Source organism: Zingiber officinale, chromosome 4B, assembly GCF_018446385.1.
Source record: "Zingiber officinale cultivar Zhangliang chromosome 4B, Zo_v1.1, whole genome shotgun sequence".
Lineage (NCBI taxonomy): Eukaryota > Viridiplantae > Streptophyta > Magnoliopsida > Zingiberales > Zingiberaceae > Zingiber > Zingiber officinale.
The window spans coordinates 100,435,351-100,450,115 of record NC_055993.1 but is presented as its reverse complement, the minus strand read 5'-3'; the positions used below and the strand labels follow the sequence as shown (position 1 = coordinate 100,450,115).

At 41.8% G+C, this 14,765-nt stretch overlaps 1 pseudogene; it reads right to left on the bottom strand.

Moving 5' to 3' along the window:
• Positions 1–1,358: 1,358 nt before the first annotated feature.
• On the bottom strand, positions 1,359–1,430 carry LOC121978943 (annotated as a pseudogene).
• Between the last annotated feature and the right edge of the window lie 13,335 nt (positions 1,431–14,765).

Genomic DNA, 14,765 nt, shown 5'->3' with positions numbered 1-14,765 from the left:
ATCCCTTGTTCTAGGATTAGGGAGTAGTTGTGGTTCAGTTTGATGTAAAACTCGTATTATGCTTTGGATGATCTTTTATGCTTTGTCTCAATTGCATGTTGTTTGATTGTGTAGAACTTGTTAACCTCGTAGAGGGATTATCACTAGATCGTACACCCGAGGGGCCCTAGTGACAGGGGTAATCCGTTCACAGACATCTAGGATACTTCCTTGAAAAGAGAGGCAAATTCTCCTCAAGGAAGCGAGAGACCAAACTTAGCTCTTAATCACTATTCTTAACTTACCAATTAGAGTTGTGTCCTCAAGATTTGCCGAGGTGCCCGAATGACAAGGGCAAACCGTAACAGGACTTCTTAGGGTCCTTCTTTATTCTGGTACTTAAGAATAACCGCTTTAGCTTCCGGCAATTGCATGTTAAAGGACAACAAGTGTAGGATAAAACGTGACACATCAACACCACCACAATGAAATGTTAACCGACCTCTTATAATCCCTCATAACCAAGTGAACACTTCAACTCACCAGTTCTCGATTCTTCTTCCCGATTTTTCTTCCTTAGATTATTCACAACTATTGATAGTCTAGCTAACCCTTAGTGAACAATTGCTAGTGCTTATAACCAGTCCTTGTGGGATTGATATTTTTATTTCTGACGATAAATTCGTGCACTTGTGGTTCGTAACAAGTTTTTGGCGTCGTTGCTGGAGACTGCGTCTATAACATTAGCAAAATCATATCGGATTAGATTAGACTTTCTTTTCTTTTCTTAATTTTTCGCATTCATTTTTTTTATTATTTTCTATTCCGCTATCATATTCCATATCTTATTATTGCATGTGTAGAGCTAACCTTTTAGGACAGCTACTACCCTTTGATCCAGAGATTGACAAGACCTTTCTGAGGAGAAGAAATCTATAGAAGGCATTCCAAGTAGCACAAGAATCCTCAGAAATGGCTGACAAACTGCTGAAAGATTACGCGGCACCATATGCACGAGGGGTTCGGTCCAGCATCACCCGACCACCCATTGAAGCCAACAACTTTGAAATCAAGCCCGCAGTAATCCACATGGTCCAGCAAAATCAATTCGGAGGAGGACCACATGAGGACCCAAACCACCACCTAGAGCTGTTCTACGAGATCTGTGGCACTATGAAGGTTAACAGGGTCCCTCCGGAATCAGTCAGACTACTTCTCTTTGGGTTTTCCTTGAAAGACAGAGTCAAGCAGTGGCTGAACTCCCTTCCAGTGAACAGCATATCATCCTGGGAGTAGTGTGAGTAGAAGTTTCTTGATAAGTTCTACCCACCCAGGAAAACTGCTCACATGAGGAACCTGATTGCCAGCTTCAAACAGATAGACTCAAAATCATTATTTGAAGTTTGGGATAGATTCAAAAGTATGCTAAGACAGTGCCCCCATCATGGCCTTGAAAAATGGTTGGTTCTGCACACCTTCTATAATGGGATAAATTATCACACGAAGGTATCTCTTGATTCTGCAGCAGGAGGAGCACTAATGAACAAAAGCCTTGATGAAGCTGAAGAGATCATAGAGAATGTGGCACATAACCACGATCAATGGGCATCTGAAAGATCTAGTGGCTCTTTTACGGGGAATCCAATTAAAGCGTCAGGGAAATTCGACGTAGATGCAGTTACACTCATGTCTACAAAGCTGGACGCTCTGACCAAGAAGTTTGAAGTCATGGGGAACAACACGGCTAATGCAATGGCATGTGTTTGCGACACTTGTGGAGGTACGAATCACGCTCAAGACACCTGCCCCTTTGGGACGATTCAGGCACAGATGAACCAACTTGAGCAGTGTGATGTAATAACCAGCTACAATTAGAGGCAAAATAATCCATACTCTAATACATACAACCTTGCATGGAGGAATCACCCCAATTTCTCATACCAGAATAATCAGGATCAAGGACCAACACATCAAAATTATCAGTCTGGGCAACAGAGCCACCAATCTGGAGAACAGACCTATCAACAACAGCAACCTTCACAATTATCCAGGATTGAAAAGATGTTTGAGGAAGCTCTCTCGGAGCAAAAGGAGATGAGGAACGAGATCAAACAACTGACTCAGAGGCTGGAAAACTCTGAAAAACACCAGAAGATACAAGACAGCCAGATAGCTCAGATAGCCCAGTCTGTCTCAAGAGCATAGGGTACATTCCTAGGGAAGCTAGATTTAAATCCAGTGGAACATTGCAACCGCATTGAGCTGAGGAGCGGACGTACTGTGGAAGATCCTCAAATCATTACTCAGAAGGAGCTTGACTCAGAGAAGGAGCCCTCTCTCCTAATGCCTAATCAGACTCAAAACAGGAATGGAGAAGAGGCTACTAAAAAGGTTAAAGAAACTCTTCAAGCTACCCCATAGAATCAAACGATCCCTTTTCCTCAGAAGCTTATAGCATCCCAGAAAGACGAAGAGTTCAACCGATTCCTGAAGAAGATCAAAGAAATCTATATAGAAGTACCACTGATAGATGCACTGCACTAAATGCCGAAGTTCATAAAATTTTTAAAGGGAATTTTATCTAACAGAAGGCAGAAGGGTGACTTCGAGACTGTAGTATTAACAGAGAATTGCAGCGCTCTCCTTATGGCGAATTCTCCACCAAAGCTTCAGGATCCAGGAAGCTTCTCCATACCGTGCAAAATTAGTTCTGAACTCATACCGAGAGCTTTCTGTGACTTGGGGGCCAGTGTTAGCCTACTTTCGTACTCTTTATGCAAGAAGTTGGGCCTCCAGAACATTAAATTGACCCCTATGACACTACAATTAGCTGACCATTCATACAGATAACAATGGGAATAGTGGAAGTTGTGTCAGTTGAAGTGGGTGGATGTATAGTTCCCACAGATTTCATTATCTTGGATATGGAGGAAGACCCTAAGATATCGATTATCCTTGGAAGACCATTCCTTGCTACAGCTGGAGCCATCATCGATGTAAAAGGTCACAGGTTATCCTTGGAGATCGGCAAAGAAAAGATCGAGTTTGATTTATTTGATTCCTCCATCTGCAACCCCTCTTCTCAGGGAAATTCTCCCAAGATCAACATACACAAAGTCGAGGAGTGTAGTTTCCATGAGAGTTCCCCTCCAGCAAGCAACAAGAAATACATTTGTCCTGCATGAGCGAAACTGAAGGCACAGGCTGGAGCATTAACCCTAGGAGGAGAGCCGTCCTTCTACAGGTTTAGTCCGCATTAACTGAAACAGGGTAGAGCTAAAGACCTAAAACAAGCGCTTCTTGGGAGGCTACCCAAGAGTTTTTCTTTCATTTTAGTTCATCATTCATTTTTGTTGTTCTATTTCTCTAGTGAGTTTTAGTCTAGAATTTTATTTTGGGTATTTCATTTTTAGGATGTGCATAGCCTCCACGAGCTGGCCATGAGCGTTTTCATGGGCGTGGAGGCGATGGAGGAGCCGAAATGACGAAGAGCAAATCACTTTGAGCTTAAAGGAGCTGGCCGTGTGACCTCACACGGCTGTGTGAAGCCAACATGGAGACTAAAGCCACGAGTCATGCAACTCTGCATGGCTATGTGGCTTGTGCAGAGAAGAAAGAGGCACGGGGTCGTGCCAATTGGCACGGCCGTGCAGCCCTGCCAGAGAGGAAGAAGATCTAGGTCGTGCCAACTGGCACAGCCATGCGACTCATACAGAGGAGAAAAAGACAGGGGCCGTGCCAACCTGCACGGCCGTGCCACTTCGGCCAAGGGGAGAAAGAAGGAGGTCATGCCAATCGGCATAACCGTGCAGCATCCCGTTTGACCCAGCCGTGTCTATAAGACACGACCGTGCCCCTACCCGTGTGCGCCGCCCACCCCTCCAAAAAACCCTATTTCCATCTCCCTCTCTCCCAAAAGCCTTCTCCTCTCTACTACACTTCGTCAAACCCTGATTTCCCACCTCTTGAGCTCACTTTTTACTTAGATATACATCTAGATCTAAAACTTCCTCAAGCCACAAATCCAAAAAGAGAGAAGAAACTCCCCTATTTTGCACACCCTTCTCCTCTCCCATCCTCAAGACCCATCTCCACAAGAAATTCCTCAAACCTTTGCACATCATGTCACATATCTTGAAGAGACTTCGTCGAGGAAGCGATGGATCTAGCGGAGGAGATGCACCGGGAGGAGACAAGGGCAAGGGGAAGGCTTCATCATCGAAGGGAAAGGAAAGCATATGGCACGCGTCGAGTTCAGTATTATTTTTAGAAATCATAAGCAAAAAGCTAGATATGATATTCTTGTCGCTAGAAATATCTTATGAACTAAATATATGGATCCCACTACTATGGATGTGCTTGGAATTATGGATGACGTAGATTGGATGATTAGTGCTTTAGATTGGAACGATATAATGTACGCCCATGCACCGACTCACCCCCGCCTAGTTCTTGAATTTTTGAGTTCGATAGATGTTAAATTTCCTTATGAGGATGACTATGCAGGGGTCATAACTTTTAGAATGATGAATAAAGAAGTTCGGTGGACTTTTAGTGATTTTAATGATTATTTTGGGTTACCTACTGGTGGTTCACGTGGATTTGATGGTAGTATTAAGTGGAACGAATTTTCGATGTCAATTACCGGATCACAAGACCCTTATGAACCCTCTAGAGCCAAAGCATCCCGGATGCAAAACCCGACCTTTAAATACCTTCACAAAGTGATGAGTAAAACGATCTTTGGTCGAGGAGAGAGCGATGGGGTACTTAAGAAGATAGAACTCTATTCTCTTTGGGCGATGTTGAATAAAGTAGATTTTGATTTCGGATTTCATTTCCTACAAACTTTGTTGAAGGTAGCTAAAGCATCTTCGGGAATGATAGTTTTTGGCGGATTGATCACTCAAATAGCATTCAATCTGTGTTGTGAGCTTGATGGATTAGAGGTGGTTCATGGTAATGACAGGATCGACATCGATTCTTGTCTCTCTATGAAGATGATTTGTCGGGATGAGAATGGGTTTGCCTTCCTTAGGACCTTTGGTATTCCATTGCCCCTTTCTTGTCCCGAGCGCACTTCAGTTCACAACCCAGCGAACTGGGTGATTACTAATTTGGTTCCCGAGAATGTTCCCTCCATTGCAGACGACATCGAATACCACCAAGAGCCTTCGTCATCAAGATTCCCGCAGCCTTTTGGACATCCGGAACCTCCTAGGCACTCTTTCACATATGGCACGGGATCCTCTAGATTTGATTTTTCTGACTTCCGCACTTCCTTAGAATCCCTTCACGAGAAGCACAATGCCCAACAACAATTGTTGGAGGGCCGCTTCAAGCTTTCTGACGACCAGTTTAAGGAGGTACGAGACCATTTTCAGTTCACTAGGGACTTCCATAGTCAGGTAACAAGGTTCGTCCAAGATTATGAAGTTGACCAGGAAAGAATGAGAAATTTTATGGATGATATGGATATCACTAGACAACAAGTAGATGCCTTGTATCAATATCATCAACACATTGGCCATCTTCTTCGTATGCCTAGATTTCCCCCTGGCCCACATCGAGGACCTCCTTATCCTCCACCCCCGCCACCATATTGATTTCATCGGGACAATGAAAAGTCTAAGTCAGGGGGGGGTGTTGTTGCACAACCTGAGTCGAGTCGAGTCTTTCTTTTGTTTTTGCATATTTTACCTGCTTTTGCATATTTTATTTACTTTATTTTATTTAGTCTTGTTTTATTTATTTCTGCTTGCACCTCATTTGCATTTTCTTTTCCTATCTTTAATTTTGTGGCATATTTGAGAACATCAACCACCTACTTTTTCTACTACTTGTCCGTTAGCAAAATAGCTAGCATTTTCTTAGTTCATGAGTTTCCAGATGGTGTTAGTATGTTTGGTGTATCTTCTTTCTCTATCTTTAGTAGCATGAAATAAGCTAAGTATTGTATGGAGTTGGGTATAAGTTTTGGCCTAACCTTAAGGACCTTATTTTCACTACACTTAAGTACTTAAGCTTAAATGGTAGATATACTTTTGAAATAGTCATGATTCATCCAAATTGTTTAGTACTTTTACTCCCATGGTGATTCTTTATTTACATTTTGGTTACTGGATAACCTCGGATCATGGAAGCTCATTTGGAAAAATCTAAATCCCAACATATGCATCGCATCTGTAATAAGTGCTACACCTCTATAGCACCCCAAAAGAAATAAAAAATAGTTATCGTGAGTGAAAACTAACAATTCACCCCTTTGAGACCGAGTTAGGTTACTGGGGAAATGAATGTTATGTTTCTCTTGATTCCGAGAAGTACACTTTGAGACCTTGTGTAATTTAAGGAAAACTAACCAAGTGTGTGGCAGGTAAGTGTCTATCACCGGGAACGTTAGGAACTCAATTGTATGACGACTTAACTAGACTAAGAATTGAAACTTGAAGAGTTTGAGTTATTTACTGCATCGAGCACAAAGGACTTATGCTTAGGCCATACTTAGGTTACTCCACAGTCATGCTTATCAATGAAACTAGTTGATAGAGTTAGGCGAATGCACTAGGGATTATGTAACACTGCAGGAACTCAGGAACATAGTTTGTAGCGTTTTGCTTGAGGACAAGCAAAGGATCAAGTCTGGGGGTGTGATGTGCGCAAATATTATGATCATTTACTCATGTTTTAGGGCACATTCACATACTTTATGCATATATATTCATTGCATGATTGCCTCTTTCATCTTGTACTCATTATATATACTCTTTTGTTCAGATATCTACTCTTTGTTTGATTTTGTGTTGATAGGGATAACTTTCGGAGCAAAAACAGCGATTATCAATGCACCAAAACAAACCGAAGAACATGGTTGTGCACCCTTGCACGGCCGTGTGACCAGACAGAAGGGGAGCAGTGCACAGTCATGCAATCCTTGCACGACCGTGTGGCCAAGACAGAGGCGGATCAGCACACGGTCGTGCATCCTTGCATGGCCGTGCCACCCCATGCCGAGACCAAGAAGTACACGACCGTGTATCCTTGCACGGTCGTGCCCCATGGACCGAGGCCAGACACCACACGACCGTGCCAATTGGTACGGCCGTGCAGCGCCACCAGAGAAGAGTATGAACACGGTCGTGCCATCTTGGCACGGTCGTGTCGCCGCAGCCGAACCCTAGTCTATATAAGGGTTTTAACCCTTTTTCTCGAGAGGAGAGAGGGGGAAGCGAGCTGTCAGTTGGAGAAACATCTTTAAGCTTATTAGAGTGTATACTAAAAGCCTAGCTTTTGTAAACATTATTTTTGAAATAAAAGAATCACATTGGTCAAATGTCTATATTTATTTGTTAAGTGTAGTTGTTCAATTAATTTATATTGTAGATAACATGGTGTGTGGTGTCACACACAGAAAATCATGTTATCAGTTCTTTATAAATTATAAACAGTTGCTCACGACTAAGATGGAAAGGAATAAACCATTGGAATAGTCGTAGTGTAATTAAGTATTAGTTTATCTTGACTAATAAATTACACTAGTACACTCTATGTGTATTGAGTAGGACCATTTTAGGTAAGTTCTTTTTATACTGACTTAATAAAAGAACTAGACCTTAGTTATTATGGAAGTGTGTGCTCTTAATCCTAATATAATAACAAGCATATATATTTAATATTTATTTCTTTGACTTATCAAAGGGTGAGATTTAGCTTGATAAATCAATAGGCCTGATAAGTTGAGAAATGATATTACTTATAGTGTGTGTTGTTGATTATAGAAGGAATCTGTGTCCTAGTTTTCTAGGTTGAGAATGCCCCCAAGATGAGCTCATAAGGATTGTTATGTTAAACCCTGCAGGTGGACTTAGTCCGACATAACAATGAAGTTGAGTGGTACTACTCTTGGAGCTAGATATTAATTAAGTGAGTTGTCAGTAACTTACTTAATTAGTGGACATTCATTATCTTAAATACAGGGAGACTAACACACTCATGATAAGAAGGAGCTCATAATGTAATTTGGGATTGGTGCAGTAGTGCAACAATAACTCTCTAGTGGAATGAGTTGTTGTTGATGAACTTGAGTTGTGTATTCGGGGGGAACACAGGATACTCGAGTTCATCGGAAGGCCAAAACCAATTCCTCCTCTAGGTCCCTGTCGTAGCCTCATTAAAGTCTCAAGTCCATCCATTAAAAACCCATCTTGGTGTCCAAGAAGGGGGCCGGCCCAAGGCTTGGTGACCAAGCAAGGGCCGACCACCATCTCCTCTTAAGGGGCCGGCCCTTTGCTTGGTGCCCAAGCAATGAAGGGTCGGCCATAATATTTCAAATATGAAGGGGTGTTTTGAATTTTTAAAATCTTCTCTTTGTAGAAAACTATAAGTTTAAAAGAAGGATTTTAAATTTACAAAACTTTCCTTATTTGAATTAGGCCATATGGTTTAAAAGAAAGTTTAAAAGTTTTAAAACTTTCCTTTTTTAACCATCCTCATGGTTTTAGAAAAAAGGAAGAGAAGTTTTAAATTTGAAACTTTCTATTTTTGTACCCATGTTAAAAAATGAAATTTTAGAAGAGAAATTTTAAATTTTAAAACATGATTTTAATTTTTAAAACTTTCCTTTTTTAACATCCACATTAGGAAAGAGAGCTTGTAAAATTTTATAAGAGGATTTCTTCTTTTATAAAATTTTATAAAAATTATTTTCTCCTTGTTGATGTGGTCGGCCACCCTTGCTTGGTGCCCAAGCAAGGTGCCGGCCAAATTAAATTAAATCATCATTCAATCCATGATTGATGATTGATTCAATCAAGAGGAAAGGAAAGGAAAAATTAAAAGGGAAAAGGAAAAACAAGAGGAAGATTTTATTTTTTGTAAAAAGTCTTTCCTTATTTGCCTTGGGCAAGTAATATAAAAGAAGGGGAGGGGAGGCCTCATGATATATCAATTCTTATTCTCTTGTTGGCGATCCTCTTGTGGCCGACCCTCTCCCCTCTTCCTTTCCCTTTGCTCTCTTTTCCTTGGTGGTGGTGGTGGCCAGATTTTAGAGAAGGAGGAAGAAGGCTTTGGGTGGTGTTCATCTTGGAGGATTGTCGCCCACACGACGTCCAAGGCGAGACGAGGAATACGGCAGAAGATCTCAAGGTCATTAGCTAACAAAGAAAATGTATAACTAATAATTTTCTTCCGCATCATGCTAGTTATTTTTCTTTGTAAGAATTCCAAACACAAGAGGCATTAGATTCTAGTTTTTCAGATTTGTTTCGAAGTTGTGTTTTTTTTGTTTTCCGAATTTGTGATTCGATTGTTCTTTTTTGTTAAACCTAGAGTTATATAAGGAAATTAAATATTAGCTTTCCTTAAAAGACTTTGTCTAGGCGGTGGTGGATGCTCCCATACCCAAGAAGGCCATGTGCCTCTCCATGCAATCCTGGAAGCCAATTTTGGAAATTAATATTTAATAGAATTTATAACATAGGTGGATTTGGATCAATAGTGTTAAGTTCTGCTTGCGATCCAAGTCTAAACCATTAAGAACAGATAAGTTAAATTTGGAATCAATAATGTTAAGTTCGGTTTGCAATTCCTAATTTAACTTCTAAAGAACACAATAGGTTGTTTAGGAAAGGTTCGATACTTGTACAAAATTTTTGTATAGTGGAATCGGTACGATCTTCCTAGGACCAACCAACAAAGCCGTCCTATGCTGTCTTAGACCTCTGTCCAGCGATCTTCCACCACCACATCGACTCCAGAAGCAGAGAATTGGATCTGAAGGCCACTCGTCGTCATTTGGATAAGCATATTCTTTCTTTCTTTCTCTGTGTCTGAAGATTGTATGTTTATCAACATTATGTCTTTGGGTATTTCTCCGATACTCATGGAGTAGATCCCTTGTGTTGGTGCAACCTTAGGTCAAGGTTGACCTGGGTGACCCAACTCGAGTTGACCTGACTCGAGTTGTATTTTGATGTTTGACAAGAATAGAGAAGTTGTATTTTGATGTTTGACAAGAATAGAAACTTGGGAGATTGTGGGTGCAACCTTTGGTCAAGGTTGATCTGGTTGACCCGACTTGAATTGACCTGATTCGGGAAAAAGTCCAAGTATGGAGACTTGGCACGGAAAAGTCCAAGCAGGGAGCTTGGCACGGGAAAAAGTCCAAGTATGGAGACTTGGCACGGAAAAGTCCAAGCAGGGAGCTTGGCACGGGGAAAAGTCCAAGTATGGATACTTGGCACGGAAAAGTCCAAGCAGGGAGCTTGACACGGGAAAAGTCCAAGTATGGAGACTTGGCACGGAAAAGTCCAAGCAGGGAGCTTGGCACGGGGAAAAGTCCAAGTATGGAAGCTTGGCATGGGAGGTCGGAGAGGGCTCGGTAGCTCGTTCTCTGGACTGGATGGAGTCGGAGAGGGCTCGGTAGCTCGTTCTCCGGACTAGGTCAGAGAGGGCTCAGTAGCTCGTTCTCCGGACTAGGTCAGAGAGGGCTCGGTAGCTCGTTCTCTAGACTGGATGGAGTCGGAGAGGGCTCGGTAGCTCGTTCTCCGGACTAGGTCAGAGAGGGCTCGGTAGCTCGTTCTCTGGACCGGACGAAGTCGGAGAGGGCTCGGTAGCTCGTTCTCCGGACTAGGTCCGAGAGGGCTCGGTAGCTCGTTCTCTGGACCGGACGTGGAAGTCGGAGAGGGCTCGGTAGCTCGTTCTCTGGACTAGGTCAGAGAGGGCTCGGTAGCTCGTTCTCTAGATCAGGAAGGCTTTAGGGTTTAAGGCTGGGAAATTGGATCGGTCTGCTGACCGATCCAGTGATACTATGGGTATCTGGATCGGTCACGACCGATCGGATACATCGATTCTCACGTGGGTCATCCGATCGGCCCGTGACCGATCAAGAACCAAAGATTGGGAGAAGGAATAGGAGGGATCGTGTGGACCGATCCACCTATGACCTGATGGGTCCACAGATCCCAGACCGATCAGCCAACTCTCCGTGAGAGTTGGGATCGGTCTGGGACCGATCAGGCCTACCCTGATCGGTCCCCTGACCGATCAGATCCGTCCTGGATCGATCAGGGTGGAGCCTGATCGGTCCAGGTCTAGCCGTTGAGTCACAACGGCTAGATTTCTGTGTCTGTGTCTTCTTCTTCTTCACAGGTTCATATAAATCAAGAGGTGGAGGGCCTCTAGAGTGTTGCTGACTTCTTCTTGCTCCTGCGATCTGAGCTTTGCTGAGCTCTCCACTGCTGAAGCTTCGTGTGAGCTTCCCTCGGCTGGACTCCAACTGATCAGTTGCTGTTGTTGTTGGCATCTGTGAAGTGGTTGCTTCATCACTAGTCGACGAGAAGGCAAGCAAACTAGTGTTTTTACGTTCATATTGTTCTTGGCTTCTTGCTTTATCTTTGTACTCCGATCTTGCTGTTGCAAGAGAGATTGTGGCGAGGTTTCTCCACCCAGAAGGAGTTTTCATTAGCCGATTTTCCGGAGTCTCATCCACCGACGGATTGATAGGATTTGTCCACCTTACGGACACGCCGAGGAGTAGGAGTATCATCTCCGAACCTCGTTATATCGTCATGTTTGAGGTTTGATCTTCTCCATTTTCGTTTCTACTTTTTATTTCCACTGCGCTAACTCAAATTGTAGGAAGAAACGAGAATTTAGGGTCGGCTATTCACACCCCCCCTCTCTAGCCGCGATCCGAAGATCCTAACAAGTGGTATTAGAGCGAGGTTGCTCTTCGTCGGATTAACACCCGGGGGAGCACAAGCTAAAGAATGGATCGACTTGGAGAAGACGTCACGATTCCACCCTTCTATGATCGCGACGACTTCGCGTATTGGAAGGTAAGAATGAAGTATTTTCTTATGACTAACCTAGTAAATTGGAATTGTGTACAAGTAGGTTTTATTCCTCCGGTGGATAAAGAAGGAGAACCTCTCGAGAAGAAGAAGTGGACGAAGGAACAAATCCACTGATCCATAATCAACGACGAGGTAACGAAAATCTTTGAATTTTCATTACCTAATGATATCTTGTGTAAGATAGGTGGATACAACAATGCCAAGGAGTTGTGGAACAACTTGGCTAAGTTCCATGAGGAGAGCTCAAATTCAAGTCATGAAAAGGAGTCAAGTGAGCCAAGTAGCTTACATCATGGAGATATGGAATTAGAAGTTGAGGGCTACTCAACATCTAAGGAAGAAGAGGAGGAGAGTTCTTCTTCAAGATTGGAGCAAGAAGAAGAAGCCTCTACCTCCGGAAGGGATGAAGGAGAGAGCTTATATCCATCCTCAACCCTAGGTAACTTAAGCAATTTAATCTCAAGTAAATTACATATAATGTGCTTTGAGTGTAGGGATTATGGGCATTACAAGAGTAAATGTCCAAAGAGGATTAGGAAGACTCCACCGGCGCAAAAGGTCAAGGAAGCCGGAGTCCCGATATGCAAGGACAAGGAGCACGTGGTGTGCTTCCAATGCAAGCAAAGGGGACATTATAGGAGCCAATGTCCGAGGGGGAGACAACCTCACAAGGACAAGAGACCAAGCACATCTATGGGGGGAGCTAAGGCAAACCTTAAGGTACCCTTTAAGGCACATTCTTGCAATTCTAATAAGACACATGCTAGTAACTTTATTGCAATTGTCAATAATGATAAGCATGATAACCATAGAAACCGATACATGTGCTTAGGTGCCAAACATGTTAGCCTAGATAAGGACAATACTAGAAATGCCAACCCTAGAATTAACTCATCTAAGGTTAAGGAAAACCTAGATAGGAATCCCAAAACAACTAGACATATGCCTAGGAATACCTCAAAGAAAAATGACAAATTAAAGCTTGAGGTATTAAAGAAGGAAAATCAAGTCTTGAGGTCAAAACTTGACACTTTAGAAAAGGCTCTTAAGAATTTGGAGAAGTCAACTCTAGGCTCTAAGGGTCAAAAACCAAAGCCCAAGGACATGAGAGGTTTGGGTCACAAACTTAAGTCTCAAGTGGTCAAGCCCACTTATCATAATGTTCCATTCGATTATGGAACAAGACCTAGGGCTAGGAAGACCATCACCAAGGTCACAAGGGGAGTCATCCCTAGAGTTGATCTTGATGAGTCCCAAATGACCAAGGCGTTAAAGCCTAGGAGGGTCATTAGGAGGGTAGCTAGGGAAGTCATCCCTAGTGAATATTTAGTGAACCTAATGAGCTCAAATAGGTATTGTCATTTTAGGAATTTTCAAGGTGTAATCAAGTCTTGAAAATGAAATTAAAAATTATTCCTAAGGTGATTAGGATGTGCCAACCACATTTGAGGAGTTTTCTAGGGTCAATCAAATTGGCACATAGTGATCTAAAAATCTTTAGTATATGATTTTAGGTCTATTACACTTAGGAATATAGAATTTATGGCAAAATGATCAAAATTATCAAAAATAGCAACTAAGGCTAGAATTAGGTATTTTCTATACTTTTATATGTTATTTGTCATATATTGTTTGTCATATGCCATGCCATGACATCATATTTAACTTATTATCATTTGAAATGCCATGATAATACTTAGGTTAGTTATATGTCATGCCTTATTTAAGTTTCATACTTTATGTCATGACATCATGACATTGGCACATATTTCCACTTATGATATTATTTTATGCCATGTCATCATCTCTTGCATTTATGATCAATTAAATTGATTTAAGGATAAAAACATAATTTGATATGGAGATCTAATTGTTGTTTAGAAAATGCATGAGAACTTAGCTTAAGATGACCTAAACCCATATCTCACATCAAAATTGACTTGGATGTGTTTGATACACTTTAGATGTGTGTGAGATATTAGGATGATGAGTTAGGATCAAGGTTCATAGTTCTTGTACCTAGATGAGCCTAATTCGAAATTGAGGATCATAGGGAAAACTTGCGTACAAGTCATGTAGCCCTAAGATTGTGGTCCTAAATTGAATGGTTTAAAATCATTTCAAAATTGATTTGAAAAACCTTGATGAAGCTTTTCTAGTGATAGCATTCATCATTGTGCAAGTTGATACAAAGATGGATTAACCTTGAGCTATTTCAAAGTCTTTCGAACTTTGTATCAAGATTTAAAAATGGGAGTTATTTTCATAGAAAACTATTTTTTCATGATAATATATGTTATAAGGAATGTATCATCAAAATTTTACAATTTTTGGAATTTTCTGTGTTTTTTTTTTTGGGGGTTTCTGAATTTCGGGAGAAAAATCAGAAATCCTTATCAGAGAGTCGTGGACCGATCAGAGGAGATCCTGATCAGTCCAGGGAAGTCTGGATCGGTCACTGGTCCGATCCAGGGTAGTGTGGATCGGTCGGGTGACCGATCCAGTGGAGTCCTGATCGGTCTGGTGACCGATCAGAGCGTGCCAAAATACTGATTTTCGACTGTTGTCTGAAATTTTAGCTGTGGAAGTTGGTGTTTTAGATTTCTAAAGGGTTGAAACTCTCCAAGACATTGTTGGTGCAATGGTCAAGGAGGAGTTGACATTTAGGGGGAGTTTTACATATTGGTTAAGGGGGAGTTGACTTTTAGGGGGAGTTTTTACTCGTCAAGATTTCTGAGGATGAGTGATATGGGATTATCACTAAGTTGATTGTTGACTTTAGTATCAAGGGGGAAATTAAGGGTTTCAATGAAAGGTATGGGACTTTCATTAGGAAGAAACTCTTGACCTTGATTCACTCTTTTTGATGTGTGTCAAAAAGGGAGAGAATGTCCAGAGAATGTTCAAGGAAGAACATTGGAGTTTGGAGAA